Consider the following 12,307-nt stretch of genomic DNA (forward strand, 5'->3'; position numbering starts at 1 on the left):
TTTCCTTTCACCTCCATATCTTGGCCAGCAATCCAGTAATTCACAAATGTATCTTTTCATATCTTTAGTAAAGATATTCTATTAAAAATATTAGCTTGACTTGGGTGAACAATGCTGAAGTGTACTTCCAAGTGTTGTCTGGATTGAAAATCAGGAATTTGCTTGATATTCACAGCATTTTTTGTCCCTGTAAATATTCCTAAAAATGTTTTATTTCAAAAAAGGTAAAGGCAAACAATATGTTTGTAAGTTCATGTGAAGATATATGGTTATAAACAGTAATTAAAGAACAAAACAAATGGCAGAGGGCCTAAGTGACTGTTCCAGCTTTGGAAAGAGTAAGGTACAAATGGATGACAATATAAATATTAACACATGCAGGAAAATAAGGTTGTGACTTCTCCTCACCTCTGTCAATGTATTAATCCATATGAAATGGATTATGGATGAAACCAGAGAGGACCTTGTAATTCTGTTTTCAGAAAATGAACCAGACTGTGCTGGATCACTGATTCTGCACCAGAGCTCACATTTCACACAAGCACAGAATATCTCAAGTTGGAAGTGGCCCATAAGAATCCCCAAGCCATTCTCCCTGCTCCTTTCAGAACTGCCTACAACTAAACCATATGACTGAGGATGTCATCCAGATGCTCCTTGTCCTCTGATGCTCTGGCAGGCTTGGTGCCACGATTATTTCCCTGGGGAGCCTGTTCCTGTGACCAGCCACCCTCTCCTAATGTCCAGTCTGAAGTTCCCTGACACATATTTAGTTCCATCTATCAGCAAGCTTTCTTTTCAACTTTTCATTTTAATTGTTTCTCCTTTTCACTTTTTTTTTTTCTTTCCCTGTCTGAAATAATCACTTGTGTTTTGTGTGTGACCCTGGAGGGTGCATCAGCCAGAGCATATGCATTCAGCAGTTTGACTGGAAAAGTGCATTCCTGAACGTAGACTCATTCCAGAATGTCAGCTCCTGGTGCCTTGTGGAAGGCAGGGAGAACACTTCATGGTTTGTCACCTGCATCCTGAAGGGAGAGCCCTCACAGAGCCTGATCCTTGTGCACTCCCAAGGAAATCACACCAGGCTGCAGACCCAGCAAGGGGCTAAACTTGAGTTCTTCACTTGGGGGGCCTGAAGCAGAACAAAGCTGCACATGGCAGTGCCACTGCAGCCTGCTCCTGGTGTCTGTCCCCTTTTCCTTCCCCCTTCCTTCCCACTGCTTCAACAGTGAGGATGATGGCACTGATTTGTGACATTTTTTTGCTGCCTATGAAATGCTTTCCATGAAGTCTTTTTGACAGGTAGAAACTCCTGTGCATCCAAAGCGTTCTTTCAATTTTATTTTATTTTATTTTATTTTATTTTATTTTATTTTATTTTATTTTATTTTATTCTTTTAGGAATTCTTGATTTTAACAGGAGGATCCTGACTGTTGCAACCAGGAGAAAGGTTACATGATGTCAATCTCAGATGTGATGTAGAAGGAACTTGCACAGAAAAGACTGCAGGCAAATTAATGCATGCTGTCAATCTAAACTCACTGTTGCCAGGCATTTATAGCCTGTATCTAAATTATATTAATTTTTGACTGTCCACACTGCCAGCTTGACAGACTACTGGTTCATCTAATTGTTGTGTTTTCTTCTCATTAAAAGATACTTGCAGAAGCCCCTCTAAGCAAATACACAAGCTGCACAAGAAGAAAGCAGTGTTTTTCCAGCAACCTTTGCACTGCACATTTCTGACAGGTTTTTTGCACCACATTCCACATCAATAATGCTACAGCAACCAAAAGGCCATGCAGGCATTTAATCTCTGAGTGCTGAGGGCACACAGCTACCGGCCCAATACTCTGCAAACATTCTTCAAAATGTGCTTCCGCTCCCGGGAGTTGCCATTGGAGACTCCTCAAAGTCTAAGTTGGACTCATTTTAAAATAAAGCACTTTTTTGACACTAAATAAAACAAACTCCTAGCTTTATTGGATTACAGGCAGTGCTAGAGAAAGAAGAAGAAAAATTATACCTTTAAACCATATTCTTGTGTCATCTGAGAACAGCTACCAGGAGAAGAATTAAAATTTCCAAGTGATGGCAAGTAAAACACCCTTTGTACAATTTATAATTTGTACATATCTAAATAAATGGAAATATCAACTTTCTTACTGCACCCAACAGAGCCAAATAACACAGGTCAGCAGGGCAAGAGACAGTGGAGAAAGGGAGCAGGGCTATGGAATGAAGAGAGTAAGGGACAGACAGATTTTCTCTCATCCCAGGAGACTGAAGCAATATAAATTACTTTCTCCAATGGTGTCTCCCAGACACAGCTGGAGATGCTTTGTTTGACCTTGCCCTATGCTTTGAGATTGTTCATTTCATTAGACCAATACACAAATACAAAAAGCAATTATTTTTGAGAAACGTGCCCCAAAGAGTGAAATATTATTGACTATAGCTGGTATCCATTCTATACACATTGCCAAAGTGCAATTAATCATAGGCAGACATTGTAAACATTGTAGTTGTCAACATTTAAAATCTATAGAAATGCTTTTCCAGGTAATTAATATAAGGAAAGCATTCCCTCAGTTAAGGAAAGAAAACACCTAAGGAATAGAATGGTAATCTTATGTTCTCTCAAAGGCAAAATTGTAAAGATTTTAGTGGTGACACTGTCTGAATAATAAATGTAGGCTGCCTGAGCTGAACACAGGAGAATACACATTTTCATATGTATACACACACATATATACACACATATATATATCACAAAATTTTAAATAAAAGTTAGATTGTTGCCCTCAGAAAAACAAGGGGGTTTTCTGGTTTTTTTTGTTTCTTTTGGTGCTTTCTGACTCCTGAATACCATGACGTTGAAAAAGCAATTAATAGTAAAAAATTGCTGTCATCACATAGTGAATAATATAATATACAATGCCTTTGACACTTAATCTTAGATAAAAATGCAGTACACTCAGAGGACCTCATTGGAAGTGGTATTGTGCAACTGCAAAGAGGGACACACAACCCTTGGGTTTTCTTCTCAGTCCCAGGAGCAGAAATAAAAGTAGAAACTCCAGGGGGAGCAGGGCCAAAACAGCTCAGAGGGTGAGGAACTGGGCAGCCTCTTCCCTCTCACAATGTCACAGTCGTCTGCTCCTGCTGTGATCCTAAGGATATTGCCACTGGAAGGTCAATCCTTTAGAAAAAAAACAGACTGTGGTTTACCAGAGGGAAAAGATACTGAGAGTAATGAAGTGAAAGGAAAAGTCCTTCCTACCCATGAATACACATACTGTAATTTATGTGTGGTGTTTCCAGAACACCCAAGAACTTGGTCTTTGCATGTTCTTTGATAAAACTAGTGTACATAAACATGTGGCAAACATGCTCCCAGAAAGAGAGGCAGCTGCTAATAAACAAGCACTGAATGAGGTGACAAATAAACGATTTAGGTGAATTTGTCACTGAATTAGGTGACAAACCCACTGCAGTGGAAAGATGAAGTTGTAGCCCCACTGCAGCCCTGGCTGAGGGAGCTGGAATTGCTCCTGGCAGAGCAGCAGCACGGGTCTGGCTCTGTCTGGGGTGGGCTTGGCAGCCCCAGCTGTGCTCAGAGCTGCAGCAGCAGCAGCTGAGAGGTGATTGGAAACCGACTTGAGCATCCTCCCAGCACTTCAGTTACTATTAAAAAGTATCATAGCATTACACATAAAATAATGATTCGTGTACAGCAGGTAGATGGATGCTCCTTAATTACTTTTTCACATAAGCCAGCACTAACACAGTGTCAGTAAAACAGAAAAGAAACACACTCAGATTTGCACATGAGGCATAGTTGTTGATAGAGTTCACATTGCTAGGCATAAAAAATTAAAATAATTCCAGAAAAGGGTAGAAGTTTGTATAACTTCAAAGAGACAGATCACAAAGCATTGAAAAACACTAATGCAAAGCAAACAGCAAAAGCTCCCTTTTAACTCTGAGAATTTAGGAAGACTACACATGAAACATTTCATTGTTGTTTTCTACACCATTTCTTAAATTGTTTGGAATGGACTGGTGTCAGAAACTACCAGTGTACTGGAATAGGGGAGTTTCCACCAAGGGATTCTATGAAGGAAGTGCTAATAATACTGGGAATTAACACCACAGTTGCTCAGCAGGAATTCCTGGTGCAAAGCAAGTCCGTGGATGCTGCTTGTGAGCACAGTTCTCTGCTGTGCAGTGCTACACTCAACAGCCCACTCCTTTCCTGTACTGTTTTTATAGTCTTTAAAGGCCTGAATATGACTCTCCATCTTTCCAGCAGTGCCTTTTCTTTATTGCTTGCATGAGTTGTTCCATTTCATTATCCAGTGGCATAGTAGATCTTCCTTGTTTTGACAGGGACTGCTCTGTTACAATTACCTGCTGTCGTTGTGGTTCAAGTGAAGGTGCTGCCAGCTGGACAGAGCTGTAGAGCAACATGAGAGAATTTCCCAATGTTAAGGATTTTTTTTTTTAAATCCAGGAAGCAATTAGCCACTGCTATATTTAGAAGCCTGCTTGTCTTGTAATGAGATGCTGCCAGAGGTTGGGGGCAGACAGAGCCTTGATGCCTCCCAAACTTCAGAGATGCTTCACTCTTGCATCACATTTAAAAACTCTTCCTCTCATCTGGAGAATGTTTAGCATACAGGAACATGCGACACTTTGCCACAAAACCACATGGGGATAAACTGCACCAAATCTTTCAAGAAGGACGTTGCACACGAGGGGAAACAACAAGTTCATGGCAGGCAGCAGAAGTGGCAGAAGGTGTCTGTTCATCTGATGGGCTCAGCACCTCTTTTCCCAGCTAATCAGAGCAGGAACTGGCAGGGAACAGACCTAGGGATGACCAGCATGACAGGTGTGGAGAGGAAGAGGAGGAGGAGGAGGAGGAGGAGAAGGAGAAGAAGGAGAAGGAGAAGGAGAAGGAGAAGGAGAAGGAGAAGGAGAAGGAGAAGGAGAAGGAGAAGGAGAAGGAGAAGGAGAAGGAGAAGGAGAAGGAGAAGGAGGAAGAGGAGGTGGGACATGGCAATGTGAGCTCATACAGGTCACCTGCTCCTCCACCAGTGGAAATTCCTCATGGCCCTGTGCACTCTCCTGGAGGGAGACTGCCTCAGGACATACATGGCCCCCATCATCTCTTTAAAGGCTTGTTCACACACTAGAATCATGAAAGAAAAAAATTAATACAGCCTCATTTTAAGAAATGAACAAACACAAGATTTCAAAGCTACTTTTCTAAAAGATGACTAGAGATATTTGGAGGCCATGACAACCCCAAAGCCTTCTACCATTAAACCAGATGAATTTGCAAACAAAACATGCAGCTAAAGAATCTGCAAAAGGAATTTTCAACAAAAAGAATTTGCAACAAAACATGCAACTTCAGCAACAGATGAGTACAGAAGGTTGAAGCCACACATGAGAGGCCATGATCCTACGCTTAAAGAAAAGGAGGAATTTCAGCTCTGATGTGGCAACTGAAGCTAATCAAAGTCTGGTACAATTATCTCAACTTTTTTCCAAATGGACCTCAATTATATAAATTATCTTTATTTTCCTCAATAAGGCATAAGAATGGTTTTTGACATTTTTGCAACTGGTTTCTATTGAGCTACTAAGTACAGAAAAAATCATTACCACCTGAAAAATGAAAATTAACATAACTTACTAGTTCCCTCTAAAAGTTCATCTGTTCATCATAATTACAATATTTTCCTTTTGGCAGAATACAGTAGGAAATATTTTCCTTCTCCAAAGCAGCTTTGGTTTCAGAGAAACCTAGAGAGATTTCTGTAATTTTCCAACTATTACAATCCCCAAACACTTAACTGTTGAACATGATTATTAGATCCACCAGTTTTGTCTTTTATCTGTGTGTTCCTAACAGATGAGCTGGTTTTGTGCCCCATCATAAGCTTACAAATTAAACTCCTACATGCTCTCCTGCTTCCTAATTTGGTGCTTTGGGACAGCACTGCTGTTAGCTCTCTTAAGAACAAAACCATTATTCAGATGAGCTACAGCAACTCATCTTCAAACACTAAACTGCAACTTACAAAACAAAATTGGATTGCACTCGGTATTTAGCTCCAACGTTCAGCACCACACAATACAAGCTTTAGAACACTCAATTTAACAATACATGGAAGAAATTCTTGCCAGAGAAGGAAAGTGAAATTTTCAGGAGAAGTCTGGGGGAATCTTGTGCTGGTGAAAATGTTTTTGATGGGTCTTTTACATTCAGGTTCACCACTGGTGCCCCTTGCAGGCAGTGATACAGGCAAGGGAATATGGGCAACTCTTCTCAGGAGCAGCCTGTAATTGTCACTTGTTACAGCAGAAATAATGCTTAGGCAGCAATAAAAAATACAGTCATGTGTTTTCCCTAGACTTTAAATTGGACTATTAGGGTTTTTTTCAACCTAGAGAGACATACTGCAGACTCCCATTGGAGTGTGGTTTAGTAATGAGGTAAAAGAGTAAGGAGACAAGTTAATCCATAACTCCTAAAGGCAATCAGGGTGCCTAAAAGTGCCAACAGCCAGGATGCTCCCAGTGGTGTTCCAGTGATGCTCAGTAAACAGAAAGTTCAGGGATAGCAAGAGCCATGTCTTCACAAGCTCCTGTATGTTCCAGGCCCAAAGGCACCAGCCATTTTAGGGGAAAATACAGTGATATTGGTGTCCTTGGTTACATGAGAACTGGAGTGTGCAGGGTCAGGCTGAATCTTGCTCTTTCCCTCACCCTGCACTCTTGTTACCTGTGGTCAGTAACTGGTTGGGAATATTTGGCTCCATTTTCTAACAAAAAAAAGCAATAATTATTGACACTGCAGCACCTGCTGTGCTTCCAGAAAGGTTTGTGGGCCATGGAGAGGGAAGCTGTGCTGGAAAATGTTTGGTCCTTCAATTTCTTCTAAAAGATAAGAAAAGGCATGCAGCAGTCCAGCGTGAGTCTACAAACTCAGAGACAGAGGTAAATTTGATCTCCTGGTGTGACGTTCAGAGATTAAACCAAGGACCCTGATACCAATGGCAGCCAGGATGGGAATGTGATGTTACCTGAATAAAGGCTCCATTTCTTCAATTAAAAGTTGTTTTCCTTTCAGGAGAGATCTGGGATCCAAACACCTGAGTACCCAAGCTCAGGTCCTGCCTGAATGAACAAATTCATCTGTCCTGTGTCCTGCCAGGATGGCTTCTGGACAAATCCCAAGGCACAGTGGCCAGAACAGCACTAGGCTGCTGAAAGAAGTACTATCATGAAGGAAACAAAAAAAAAAAAAAAAAAAAAAAAAAAAAAAAAAAAAAAAACCACAAAAAAAACCCACTAACAAACAGAAAAACCCACCAAAAAAAATAAACAACCCTCCCACAAAAAAAAAATATAAACCCAAAAAACCAAACACCAAAAACCAAACACCACCAAAATGAAAACAAAAACAAAACAAAAATAGAAACAACCAAAACCTCCAAACAAACAAACAAACAAAAAACCAGCCCGAAAACCCAAACAACCAACCTGGCCTTTGTTAAAAACTCCAGAGGTAAAATGTGGAACTTTGATTATAGAAAGTAAAAATCTTTCTGTTTCAAATTCTTCTTAGTAGGAGTACAGGGAACTACATGGAGGTTTCCATAAACCAAACAGCACTGCATTTATGAGGGCTTATGATGCAGCAATGCCATTTTAATAATAATAGTGATGATTATCATTTTAGTTTTGTAAAAATTATCTCTTAATATGATTTGTAACTCAGCAAAGAAGCCTCTTGTCTAGATTGCAATTTAATTTTTCATAATAAATTACCAACAGTGTTAGAATTTGAATCAGTTGCTATTGAAATAGACACAGAGCTTTGAGCACATCATTTTTCACATGATTTAGTTTCATACGTGTGTATATATCTTAGAGGGGAAAAAAAGTCAATTTTTTCTCTTTGGACTGGTAGTTGATGGGTATGGCTCTCTGCACCCTCATCCAGGTGAAATCAGGTAATAAAATCACTGTACCACAGGGGTCTGGGTACCTGTGGTAGGCTGAACCTCCTGTCTCCCTGCTGTCCCCCCTGTGTCTCCCCTTCCACCTCTCATCTCTGTGAATCCTTTATTTAAGAATTATCATTGCAATCCACATTCATCACACAACCTTCATGTATGTCAACAAACCCAACCAAGAAACCAACAAAAAGATTTCCCCACCATAAAAAACAAAATAACATCAATGCAACACAGAACAATATGGGCAATTTACACAAAACCAAAACCACCCCTTGTCCTTTCACCACAATTACAACAGAAGAACCCTTTGATCTTCCTACTGTCCAACATTGTTCAATCTGTGTTTTCCCCATTATCTCTCCAAATTACCATCCTTTCAAAATCCTCATGATCCTGGGTTTCAGCACCCAAAACACTGTGGTGGTTTCACCCTGGCTGGATGCCCGACAGCCACCAAAGCCACTCCGTCACTCCCCTCCTCAGGTGGACAGGGGAGAGAAAATACGGTGAATGGTTCATGAGTTAAAGACAGGGAGAAATCACTCACCAAAAATTATCACAGGCAAAACTGACTCGACTTGGGGATATTAATTGAATTTATTAGTAATAAAATCAGAGCAGGAAAATGAGAAATAAAAATAAATTGCAAACACAACTTCCTCCCCTCCCTCCCTCCTCCCCCCAGTGGCACAGGGAGATGGGGAATGGGGTTATGGTCAGTTCATCACACACATTGCTCCTGTCACTGCTCCTTCCCCTGCTCCAGCGTGGGATCCCTCCCATGGGAGACAGCTCTCCATGAACTTCTGCAATGTGAGTCCATCCCACAGGCAACAGTTCTCCATAAATTGCTTCACTGTGGGTTATTCTTCCATGGGGTCAGTCCCTCAGGCACAGCCTGCTCCAGTGTGGGTCCCCACAGGGTCATAAGTCCTGAGGAATCCTGCTCCAGGGTGGGCTCCTCTCTTCATGGGCCTCCCATGGGTTCACAGCCTGCTCTCAGCATCCCTGTGCCCCTCTCTGGGTCTCCTCCCTGGGCTGAGGTGATCTCTGCATCCCTGTGCCCCATTCTGGGCTGAGGTGATCTCTGCATCCCTGAGCCCTCCTGGGCTGAGGTGATCTCTGCATCCCTGAGTCCCCCTGGGCTGAGGTGATCTCTGCACCCCTGTGCCCTCCTGGGCTGAGGTGATCTCTGCACCCCTGTGCCCTCCTGGGCTGAGGTGATCTCTGCATCCCTGAGCCCCATTCTGGGCTGGGGTGATCTCTGCATCCCTGTGCCCCCCTGGGCTGAGGTGATCTCTGCATCCCTGAGCCCCATTCTGGGCTGAGGTGATCTCTGCATCCCTGAGCCCCCCTGGGCTGAGGTGATCTCTGCATCCCTGTGCCCTCCTGGCCTGCAGGGGCACAGCTGCCCCACCAGGGTCTCTCCAGGGCTGCAGGGAATCCCAGCTCCAGCCCCTGGAGCAGCTCCTGCCCCTCCCTGTGCCCTGCCCTTGGTGTCTGCAGGGCTCTTCCTCTCACACATTCTCACCCTGCTCTGCTCTGGCTGCAATTACACCTGCACTACGACTTTTTTTCCTTCCTATATTTGTTATCCCAGAGGTGTTACCACCTTTTCTAACTGGCCCAGCCCTGACCAGCAGTGGGTCCATCCTGGACCTGACAGGGATGGACATGGGATAAGCTGGACATGGGAGAAGCTTCCAGAAGCTTCTCACAGAAACCACCTGTCGTGGGTTGACAGCCTTTATCCCAATATCGTGTGTTGTGTCTGGCAGCTGTGCCTTTTCTCTCTTCCCCCCCCCCCCGGCCGTCTTGCTGTGGCGGGGCGGGGAAGAGAGGGGGGGAGTGTTTGACCAGGCCTTTTTGGCTTTTGGCTTTTTGCTGCTTGGCTTGGCTAGCCGCTTTGCTTGCTTGCTTTCTGCTTTTTGCGCTGTTTTTTTTCCTTTTCTTTTGTTCCCTCTTTCTTACCCTCCCCTGAAGATACTGGACCGGTTCCGGACCTGACCTGAGACGTCCAGGACACCTGGAGCTTGCAAGAGAAGCTTGAAGCCCTCACCATACACAGTCTGTTTTCTTTCCTTTTCTTGTGTTGGGGAGTGTTCTTTTGTTACTTGTAAATAAATAGGTTTTGTTTTCCACTTTGCTCCTCCGAGAAATTCCTTCCCGAACCCGGTGTTGGGGGAGGGGTGGTTGGAGGTTTGTTTTGTTTTGGGGGGCTCCCTTTTGGAGATTTCCCCTAATTTGTCCTAAACCAGGACACCACCCCTGCTACCAAAACCAGGCCATGCAAACCCAATATAGTGCCCAACCTAACAATGACATCTCAAACCAATGCCAGGGAACACAGCACTGAAAATTCATTGTCCAGGAAGGCACAAGCTGTTTGGGAAGGAGCACTCACACAGTGACTGATGTCCATAGATGTGCATCTCCTTGCCCTGGTTTAATCTCTGCCACCCTTAGCTCCCACTTCTGCCCCTCCCTGAATTAACAAGTTGTTATATTTGATGCACCTTTCTTCCTCCCCACCTCTTTCTCAGCTTCTATTTGCTGTAAACCCACTTCTTATTTCAGGGATGAGAATTGTGAAGTTAAAGCATTCTTTTTTTTTGATTTCAAATCCTGGGAAGAGTAAACATTCTTAGATTGGATGAAGCCAGGCAAGGAAGAGTTTGCATTTTTTTCTTCACTCTGCTATTTTTCCTTAGGGAATAATATTTTCCCCATTGTTACGTCTCCCATGTAATTTTCCTTTACTGCCCTCTTCTGATTTAGCACTTGGATATTAGGCAGATTAATAGTGAATAGATAACCTGCAAGTTGTCCAATATTGTAAATAAATTGTAAATACTGCTGGCACTCACCTCACTCTGCCCATTAGCAGTGCTCACCATTACGTCTCCAATGATAGCATTCACATAAAACACCACCAAGGCTGCTAGACAAAAGAAACCCCAAGCAGAGTGGATAAATCAGAAACATTTAAACAATATAAACAGGAACTTCCATACCTTCTACAAAGTTCCATTACTGCCAGCAATACATTTTGGGATGATGTCATAACACATACATCACAAACACCCAGATAAGCAAGGCTTGTAGCAATCTCTCTCCCAAACAGCCAGCCAGCATGTGTATTTGAATATCTTTTTGACAGTACTTAGGCTGGAGGAAAAACCAACATTTTTTCCAGCCTCATCAAAAAGCAATTGACTTTTAAGCACAGGGTTTCATCCATGGCTGTTTATTTAGGGGACTTTATTGGGTTTATTATTTTGCCATTTCACATTGATACAAACAACTTATTCTATCTATATTTCAATTTTTTTTCTTTGCTCATTATGAAATTAAATAGCCTCGTATGAAATCTGAAATTACATACTTTTATTTCTGTGTAAACAGCATCTCCCAATAAAATAACCTGTAATACAGTTATGGAAGGAAATTATTTAAGAAATTGCAATTCTCAGTTGAATTTGTCTGCTTCCTTTATAGACTAAGTCACCAAATCTTTATAGACAAATGTTAGTCTTCACTACATTTTGCTTTTGGAGTACTGGGAGCCTAAACTGGGGTGTCTTTATCAATCACTGGACTTCAATAATCTCACTGGAAGTCATTAACTGTGTCCCCTGCTCAGAAATGCTGCTGCTGGTCATTCAGAAGCTAGAGAGAAGCTCAGTCTTCACTTTCTGGATACCTTTGCTGAGCTGATGTCTCACAAAGCATCTGACACACACAGGAACAACAGGCAGGCTTCTGGAGTTTACAACCTTTATAACCCAGTTTTATAACCTTGTCTCAGCTTAGAGCTGCAGGGTCCTTACAGCACTTCTGGCCAGGGGTTTATTGAGTGCACAGCACGCTGGAAACATCCCTTGGTCTGGGTGGCAAGAGCCAGGCTGAATGAAGGCTCACCCACATAGAACTGGGAACTTGGGGCCTGACTCTTGGGAATCCTTATCAAACCAGCTGGATTTCTGGGAGGGGATTGTCTGAAGTCAGCCCAGACAGACAGACAGACAGATCCTTCCCCAGCCTGCCAGACAATCTTTAAAGCAGCTGCTTTAACCTTGCTGAACCAGATCTAATCAGAGCAGGTGAGACTCACCTTCTAATCACTGAGTCACAAAAAAGCCTTTGCGGCACCATGTGAGAAACAATCCTGTGAGCAGACAGGACAGGCAGAGAGAGGCAAGGGGGCACTGAACAGCACAGGAAGGTGGACATAAAGAAGCTGAAAGGCCCTCACTACACCCTG

The sequence above is a fragment of the Melospiza melodia genome, chromosome 2, assembly GCF_035770615.1.
Source record: "Melospiza melodia melodia isolate bMelMel2 chromosome 2, bMelMel2.pri, whole genome shotgun sequence".
Taxonomy (NCBI): domain Eukaryota; kingdom Metazoa; phylum Chordata; class Aves; order Passeriformes; family Passerellidae; genus Melospiza; species Melospiza melodia.